General features: G+C 52.6%; 1 long non-coding RNA gene across 1 annotated transcript; it reads left to right on the forward strand.

Annotated features, from left to right (window-relative positions):
* The first annotated feature begins 4,921 nt into the window (after window positions 1–4,921).
* LOC132220366 (uncharacterized) lies at window positions 4,922–6,433 on the forward strand. The gene is made up of 3 exons (XR_009449773.1): window positions 4,922–5,019; window positions 5,402–5,552; window positions 6,243–6,433. It is a non-coding gene; the product is annotated as an uncharacterized LOC132220366 (long non-coding RNA).
* Window positions 6,434–9,779: the final 3,346 nt, after the last annotated feature.

A 9,779-nucleotide genomic window follows, 5' to 3' on the forward strand; every position in this document is an offset into this window, starting at 1 on the left:
GTGGGAGGGAGGCGGGGAAGGTCTAGGTGGGTTGGAAATAAACCTGGACATGGGAGAGAAAACACTGCTGAGGCCAGCAGCCCACTTGTTAAGGCAGTTGGTGCAACAATTATTTAGTCGTTATAAGCCACCTGTCACTATTTCCTTAAAAGCCAGTAAATCTCAGTAAAGTCCTTGGGTGCTGGACTCCGACCAGCACGGGTGTTTACCCTGGCCCTGCCGTTCACTCTCGGCGTGCCCTGGGCCAGGTTCCTGACTCTCAGAGCCTCCGTTTTCCCCACAGAAATAGGGTAACACCCACCTCCCCAGAACTGAGGGCTAGGAGGTGTAACCTGCAGGATAGCATCCAACACGTTCCTGTGAATATTATTTACCGCGGCGGTTCCAAGATACTAACCCACTGCTTAACACGTAACAAGCCTTCCCATAAATGTCATGTGATTAAACTAGAAACCGTGGGCGCGATGGTCCAGTTACCGCTAACAAAATCCCTGGTGAGAGATGCAAGATTGTTTGCTGAATTTCCTCCACTCAGCAAGTCTTTTTTCTTCTCTGAGTAACTTCTAGTGCTTTCATTTTTTATTTTATTTAAGTATATTTTTATCGATTTCAGAGAGGAAGAAGAGGAAGGAAGAGAGAAACATCAATGATGAGAGAGAATCATTGATCGGTTGCCTCCTGCATACCCCACTTTGGGGATCGAGCCCACAACCTGGGTATATGCCCTGACCAGGAATCGAACCATGACCTCTTGGTTCATAGGTCGATGCTCAACCACTGAGCCACGCCGGCCGGGCTCTAGTGCTTTTAGAAGTGCAGAGGCTAAGACAACACGTGAAATTTAGCACCTGAAATTCTCCTGTCCCTGCAGAAGGAATCTCAGACGCCGTGTACCCGGTTACCCCCAGGGCCAGCGGTTACCTGTCACGCAGGGGGTTACAGCAGAGCGGGGATCACGTACCACCCCACACGAAGCCTCTCTGCACGTGTTTTCACGGTTGCATTACACTCGTTACACTCCGCCTCCCTTGAGCTCTTGGGTTAAGTTATTGGAATCATTCAGGCTGTTGGTGCCAAAGCCACAGTGACCTTCATGCTTTAGAGGTCAGGGTCAGGACAGAGATGGGAGGGAGCTGGGGTAGGATGGGAAGTAGCTCAAGAAAGTGGAGAGGCAGGTCCGCAGGTACTTGCTCCTTATAAATGAAGGAAATCAGCCCCCTGTCATGTGTTGCAAATGTCCTTTCCAGGTAACCTTTTGTCTTTCGATTAGAGGGCATTTTTTGCAGTGCTTCTTGGTGGAAATAATGTTCTGGTGGAGTCTTGAAGGATGAGAAACAATAATCCTCAGTGACTCTTGTCTGGTGCTTCTTAAGTGCACATGATCCGTATGAACCCATTTCATTCTACAACAATCGCAGGAGGCAAAGCTATTATTATCTCCCTGTAAGATGAGGAAACAGCCGTTCCATCACGTGCCCAGGGCCTCACGGCCGCTCAGGGGCACAGACGGGATTCGAACCACAGAGAGCTGTTTGCCAGGTAGCCTGGGAGGGTTAGCAAAGGCACGGAGGCGTGGAATGACGCAAAGCACCAGGGAACTGCACGAAAATCGTTTGGCACAAACCAGGCCGGTTCTTGGGAAGGGAGACAAGTGCAGAGGCATGGGGGCAGGGGTGCCGCCGGGGTCAGGGGTGGCTAGTCTGTCTCCCTCGCCGGGGCCTCATTTCCTTGAACCCAGAAGCACGCCTAAGCCCCAGATTATTTAGCTCCGTGCAGGGCACGTCCAGGCAGATGGGAGCGCATGGAGATGCCTGTCACTGTGCCCGCGTGAGGCCTGCGATGCAAATGATTTTACAGGCCGTAGCTCGTGACTCATGGAGCCTCTGCGGGTTCATTCATTTAACTCCGGGAGGCCCGGCCGCGGTGGCCCAGCCTGCGTATTCCGTGCCGGTGAGCTCTGGGCAGCACATCCCCCTCCAGTCCCCGCGTCACACAGCACGTTCCAGGGCTGGTTCCTGCGCTCAGCGGACTCAGAGGAGAACACAACCAAGGAAGTCTGTCCAGAGGTCACGTAATCCCTCAAAAAAATATGTAACTGAGTTGGGCATGTACCCGGATCTGACCTCCTCTCATAAACCCACTTGTGCCCTTCCTAAGGGAGGGGGTACTAAGCCCTGTGTGAGGGACAAAGATTTTGGAATAACCACTATGCATTTAGTTCCTGCCCGGCCGGTATGACTCAGTGGTTGACCCACGAGCTAGGAGGTCATGGTTCAATTCCCAGTCAGGGCACATGGCCGGGTTGGGGGCTCAATCCTCAGTGAGGGGTGTGCAAGAGGCAGCCGATCAATGATTCTCTCTCATCATTGATCTTTCTCTCCCTCTCCCTTCCTCTCTCTGAAATCAATAAAAACATATTTTTTAAAAAAATGCATCTAGTCCCTTTCTAACAACATTTTGCTCCCCTCCAACTCGGCAGCGCCTGGCAGCCTTCCCCTAAGGCTTCTTACTGTTGAGGCAGGAATGTAGGAATTGGCTTTCGCAGTGGAGTGGTGAGCGAGAAGGATTCCTGCATAAGCAGCCTAGCATTGCAATATTGTCCAGTCCCCAGGATGGCATAACGCTGTCGTGCCCCATCCCGGGCCTGTGGCAGACATTACTAATCAATCACATACTCTTGCTACTAAACCTGAATGTAGCCTCAGACTCCTTCTCACAATGGTGCCCCAGTCCATTGCACTTGGCTCTTGAAATGAAGTGCATTTATCATCCCCAACCCAATGGGTGAAGGCAGCTGTTCTGAGTTCAAGTTCTGGCTGTGTGAGCCTGCCCTCCAGGCTCTCTCACCCTCCGTGCTCACCACCAGAACATCCCCCAGAGGATGGAGGAAGGCAGGAGGGGAGAGCGAGCCTTGAAAGCTCTTGAAAACTGCAAGTCCAGTTCTAATGTCGAAGCTGAGAAGTCACTTAGAATCTCGGAGGGCTTCCTGCTTCCTCCCATGGACAATGATGTGTCAGAGGTGATACGCGAACTCATTGTTTTGGTTGATTTTTCTTTGTTAAATGGCATTTAAATATATAAAATAAATATCAAAAATATAAGTCTTTGTTTTACTATGGTTGCAAATATCAAAAAATTTCTGTATGTGACACGGCACCAGAGTTAAGTTAGGGTTTTTCAAAATGCTGACACACCGAGCTCAAAAGGTTCGCCATCACTGTTCTAGGGGGAGCTGAACAGCAAGCAGATACTGCAACACCAGCAGGAGGCAGTGCCCTGGGGAAAATACCGGGGGTGTCCGGGCGGCCTCTGGGGCTGCTGGCTCTGAGATGAGAAAGGAACTGGGTGCCGGGTGGAGAGAGAGCACAGCCCTGAGAATTCCCAGCGATGGCTGGGACACTGAACTGAAGGAACTGGGTGGGGTTTAAGAGGATTAAGGTAAAGCCCGGTTATAATGGAGCCGGACTGGCAGCTGCTTAGAGAAAGAAGACCTCAGCATGGAAGAGGATCCGAGTGAAACCTGAGTTGTCAGTGGACTACGGCTCCTCCAGACCTAGCTGTGGTCTGAGGCTGTGCTGGCAGGGGAGCGGGGGGTCTCATGGGAGTTCACGCTGGTTAGAGCCCGTTTGGAGCAGGTTGAGTTTTAAGCATATTTTCAGTGGGGACACTGAGCATGCCCGGGAGAGAGAAGGGCACTTAGTGAAATTTCTGCAAACCACGTTACAGTACAGAACGAAAGAAGGTGCTACAGATGCTCGCCTGAGAAGGCTGGAGCCTTGGGGTATGTGATCGCTGTCTACAGTTATTTAAAGAGTTTATCCAGGTCTCCATCTCTGTAGGACAGTAATCTACAGGAAGCTGGGGGGAGGGGAGGGAGTAACAATTTCCTTTGGGCAATTCCAGTCAAAACGACAGCCCGCATATGACTGTAACTACATGAAAGATCCCAAGTGCGGACCACCCGTCTGAGCCCAGTCACCCCACAGAACCATGAGAGGGAATAGACCGTTGTCACGGGAAGCGGCAGTCGGTGACTGCAACGCACACTGAGTAATGGAGCCCCTGAGAAGACCCCGGCGAGCACTGTAAAACCTGCCCGGGGCCAGCTCCCACACGGTGTCTGAGCTCCTCCGCGGCTCCAGCTGAGGTTCAAGGACTCTACAAATGCAGGCTTTATGCCCCTTTGTTCTCCTTTCTCCTCACTGAGGGTTAGGGTGACAGCCCTTTTCAAAGTTCAAAGAACTGCCTTTATCCTTTTTCTCATCCAGTTCACCTCCCTCCCATTCACCCCGTCTGCGTGCGCACACACTCAATACTGCGGAGCAATAAGGGATCCCGGCCCAGGCTCAGGGCCGTTGCCACCTGACTCCGGGGGAGAAGTCAGCCAGGGAAGCTCTTCTATTCCTTGGGGGTAGCTGTTACTTATCATGAAGTTACTGCGTAGACATCACCTCTCAATTAAAACATAGGTGCCCCTGGAGAGAGGAGTCCCACTGCTAAGCGTCTATTCTGTGGACACTCTGGGAGGTGGGCTGAGATATCAGCGGGAGGTTATTAATCGGAGTATTTTTGCAACTGGGGGAAGGAAACGAACTGTCCACCCACTGGGACTGGTGGGGTAAATTATGGTCCAGCGGAACAATGGGATCTCTGAAGTTTGATTTAAAACATAAACGAGAGAGATCAATGTGCTGATCTGGAAAGAGCTCCGGGAGAGATTACGAAGAGGAAACAATATTCCTGCCGCATCTCGTAACTCTGATCGGGCACCGTTCCCGTTGCACGTCCTGGGAATGCCGCCCCTGCCCGAGGCGCCAGCATGCACAGCGGGGCTGGTATCCCACGGAGTTGCGCAAGCCTGACGCCATTCCGGCGTGTTACAAATATTTCAGCACAAACAGATATGTAGGCACACACATCACTTGTTTCCCCCGGGACAGAAACTTCTGAAAAGCAGCGTCTTTGGAAGAGGAATAAGGAAAGGGGTGGGAACTGCACCATTTTGTACATATATTTTGTGTACGCAAGTACTTTTATTTGTTAACCACCTATAGACATCTAGGGACGGGAGAAAGGAATTATTGTTTTATTCTTTTTTTTAAAATATATTTTATTGATTTTTTACAGAGAGGAAGGGAGAGAGATAGAGAGTTAGAAACATCGATGAGAGAGAAACATGGATCAGCTGCCTCCTGCACATCTCCTACTGGGGATGTGCCCGCAACCCAGGTACATGCCCTTGACCGGAATCGAACCTGGGACCCTTCAGTCCGCAGGCCGACGCTCTATCCACTGAGCCAAACCGGTTTCGGCTGTTTTATTCTTTAAATATCTCTGTGCTTATGTTTCAAACCCTAATGTGTGGCTTTTTCTTTCTTTCTGTTTGTTTTTTGTTTTAAAGAAACCACTAAGCTTTACCATGCACCAAGCACCATTTCTGAAGGCTAGCCAAGCTGTCCATTTTTCTCATGCAAGGCGGATTTCTCCTGTTGCAACAGTCCCTCCTGTGACAGGCTTGCTTCTACTTGTACGAGGAGCCCTGAAATCCTTGGGTGAGCACCTCTTTTTGTTCCCCAGCAGTCAGTGGCAGGTGGGTGATGGCTCCTGCAGCAACCTGCTGCTGTCTCCAGCTTCCCCGCCCCCTCCAGCTCCCCCATGGTCTCCGCAGGTGGCCTGAGCCCTCAGGCATCGGACTCCGGGGACTGCTTCCCGCATGCCAACCCCAGGGCTTGCTTAGAGGAAGAGGGAGATGAGTCAGCAGAGCTGCCTGATGCGAGGCTGGCCTGGTGCCTGCATGGGGCCTGCCTGGCTTGCAAGGCCTCCCTCCAGCAGTAACTGGCAAGATGAGGTCAGAGCCATCTCTGGGGTTCTGGAAATGAGCTCATCTCCTTGGCTGCCCCGAAGGAGAGAGAAGCCCGGCCCAGGGGAGCGACCCGGAGGAGGGCTGCCTCCCCACCAGGACCTCGGGGAGCCGGAGGGCACGGGATAAAGTCTGAGGAGCCCCGAGTCTCCCGTCGGCACTGTCTTCCAGCCAAGGCAGCCCCTGATGTGGCTGGCGACCCGGGGGACGGGGACTTCTGCCTGTTTCTCAGCCACGCCCCGCTCCGTTTGCTCTGCCTCGTTTTGGCTGGGCTCCCCAGCTATCAAAGCCAAATGACTGGGAGAATTAAACAACAATTCAGGTAAACCAGCACGATGGAAGGCTTGCTCACTGCCAACCCCGCCCCACCATCTCTCCTCAGCATCTCCTCCTGGGGGCTCAGGCTGAAGGACCGCACCTCGCACACCTGAGTCTGCTCAGGCCCCTCAGCGTCCGTTGGGTGACAACAAAGAACAACGTCCTCCAACAGACGTCCTTTGCCAAGAGCAGCTCCACCGGGAACGTCCACCCCGGAGGGGACAGTCCCTTTGCCAAGAGACAGAGGCTGGTGTCGCTGGCGTCAGGCACTGCGCCGCGGACACGCTAAGAATTCTGATTTCGTATGTTCCTCCCAACCATTCCGGGCGGGAACGTTTCTGTCCCTTTCTTTTCGTAGAAGAGGGAACGGGAGCTCGGAGGCAGTCAGCGGTTTTCCAGAGCGACAGGGCTGACAGAGAGCCCGGTCGGTCTCCTGCAAACCCGACCGCCTCTTTGTGGGCGAAGGAGGTGCTATCACAGACGAAAGAATTAACCAGCCCTGGCTGGGTTTCCTCAGTGGTTAGAGCATCGTCCCTCAGACTGAAGGGTCACAGGTTCAATTCCCGGTGAAGGGCACATACCTCAGTGGCAGGCTCCATCCCTGGCCCCAGTCTGGGCAAGTACGGGAGGCAGCCAATTGATGTGCTGTCTCTCTCACATCACTGTTTCTCACTCTCCCCTCCCCCCCCCCATCCTCCCTCCCTTCTGCTCTCTCTCTAAAATTAATGGAAAACATCCTCAGGTGAGGGGGAAAAAAGATGTAACCAGCTCCTCAGTCAGTGAGTTGGCGGATTGAGTGTTCAGTTAGACCCAACTTGCCACGCCCGAGGATGCTGAAGGAGTGAGGCCCAGGCTTCTGGTTCACTCACAATAGGGGCTTTGTGCCAACACGGCGAAGAGACGGCGAGTCTCTACCTGCAGCAAATATCACCCCTACCCTGATCTAATTCCCATGAAAGCTGAAAATAGGACTGAAAGAAAAACCGAAGGAAGAGGCCAAGCCTTCCTCCCATCCCCCCCACCCCAGGCTCCCAAATCCAGGGCCTTTCAGCCAAAGGCCCTTAAGCTGGCAGACCAACCGAACTGATAGACCACATTCGTGGGGGCTGCGTGCGCCCTGGTCCCAGAGCCTCCCCCCGCCCCATGCCAATGTGGCTGAAGGACTGCCCAGGGGCGACTGTCCCCCAGGAACACCTTCCTTTGGGCATAGCCTTTGCCATTTAGAAAAGCACTTTGCAGACCTGGCTTTTGGCCCCATGGTTCCATGACGAGGCTAGAATGGAGCCTCCTGGGCCCCAGCTTGGCCAAATCATTTTCAAAGTCAATTTTCTAATAGAGTCAACGCTCAATTATTCATAGACTAATGGCCAATGTGCACATCCTCTTCCTTCTCCCCCCACCTGTCCCCTCTCTTTGCCAGCTGCCCTTGGCTCTCCTCATGAACACACCCACCAGAGGAAAGGCGGAGGCCCTAGGGCCAGTCAACGGTAGGGCCTGTTAGCATCACAGTAGAGAAGTAGTTTGGGCAGAAGGTCCTATATCCCTGCTCATCTCCTTCCCATTTTCCACGGGCAACAGACAGCTGCCTTGACTTCTCTGAGCCCCTCTGCTATGTCCTGCCAGGTCTCTGCTCGCAGCCTCCGATCCCCGGCTGCTCCCATGCAACTCGTGACCATCTCTCTCAAGGAGAAGACTAGACTGACTGGGGAGACAGATTCTACAGGAGGCAGGGAGGGCCCAAGACAGTGCCTCACCTCAAGCCCCACCCCACTCCACCTAGGGCACTTGCCCTTGTGCACAAGTGGCTTTTGTTCTGCCGGGGAGGGACCAGTGCTGTCTGCCTGAGCTGCAGGAGAGGAGCCTGGGCTTCGTAGGCCCTCTCTGTCCCATTTTGAGCAGTCTGGGCTGAGCCTTGGGATCTGAGCTCTCCGTGTCACCAGGGCCTGTGGAATAAATGATTTAAGGTTTCAGGTATGTCTATTAACATGCCCCTCCCTGCAGCGCTGGGGCTGGTATGGATATAGGAGCATGGCAGGCAGGTGGAGGATGGGGGAGGGGACTCATCCTTTCTCAGAGAGAGGATGGAGATTAGCTCTCATCCTTCCTTCATGTGAAGATCCCACCTCCACCAACCCGCTCACTCCCTTTCTTAAGGCCCTTAATTACTCCCCACAGCCTGCAAGGTCTTCTAGACCCTCCCCTGACCTAACTCTCCAATCTCCATTCTCCTCATGCCCCACACTCCTTCCGCCTCCTGTCCACCGCCTTTGACATTTCTAGTGCGTGGTGGTTCCTCCACCCCCATCGCCCTTTTTCTCCTTTCTTTATCTGAGAAACGTCTCACTGTGGATTCCACAGCTGTCACCTCCTCTGAGAAGTCTTCTAGGAATGCCTTTAGGCGGGCTCAGAGATAACCTGCCCTGGAGTCTCTTAGTGCCCTCGGTTGTGTACTTAGCACCTGCCATTGTGCTGTGTCTGACTGACCTGGCTCTTTCCCTCTCCTTCCCGGGAGACCTCTGAGAGGAAGCAGCTTACCTTTCATTCCCACCATGCTGATGCCTGCCACACAGCAGAAGCTCAAGGAATGGGGTTGGATGATAACAGACACTATCTATACTTTTAGGTACGCCCATATACTAAGTCACCTCAACCTTACAGCGACCCTATGAAGTAGATTATTGCGATGCTTATTAGTTTTAAGGTACTTGTTATTACAGTCACCGTGACCACCCCATCGATAGGAGAGGAAATGAAGGCACGGCTAGCTAGGGGCAGAGCCGGGAGCAGAGCACACAGGCAGCCACCTGGTCGACCTCCTCCTGCCAGCCAGAATCTTTGCCCTCTTCCACGCTCATGCCAAGCTCATTCTTGCCTTCTCAGGAATGTTCCCTCTCTTTACGGCCTTTTAAAATGACAAGTCTCTCCAGACCCAGTCATGTTTTCTATGACACTTTCTTTGATCTTGAGCCCAGAGAGTCCACTCCTGACCTCCCATAGCATGAACGTCCTCATGGAACGCATCCTTGGATTTCTCGCCCACTGTGTCTTAACCTCCATCTTCCCAACATAAAGGCTGTTGCTGTGTGCTCCTCCAGGTAAGGGTCTGAGTCGCCATTAGGGTAATGGCCAATAGCAACAATCGTTTATAAAGATGCGAGGAACTTCCAGGTGTTTTGCTGTTCCATTTCGGTAAATACCTACTGAGCACCTCCACTTTTTGTCAACACCTGCCATTGTCTGTTTTGTTTTTGTTACAGTGGCCCTCTCAATAGGTGCGAGGTGGCTCATAACTCTTGTTTAAAAAAAAAATAATGTATTTTCCAATTAACACTTGACATACAATATCACATTAGTTTCAGGTGTGCACTGCAGCGATGAGACACTTAGACACCTTACAAAGCAATCACTCCAACATCGTAACTCTTCTAACTCTGGCCCAAGCAAGGGGCTCTGACCAAGGACAAGCTTCGGAGACAGGTTTTCCAAACAGCACCCCGGCGCGGTAGGCCGAGTATTGACAGAAGAAGCACAGGCCCTAGACCCGGGCCTTGATTCACTCGCTCATCAGAATTACCCAAATATTAGTGCTTTCCTAGCAGGT

The sequence above is a fragment of the Myotis daubentonii genome, chromosome 18 (assembly GCF_963259705.1).
Source record: "Myotis daubentonii chromosome 18, mMyoDau2.1, whole genome shotgun sequence".
NCBI classification, from domain to species: Eukaryota; Metazoa; Chordata; class Mammalia; order Chiroptera; family Vespertilionidae; genus Myotis; species Myotis daubentonii.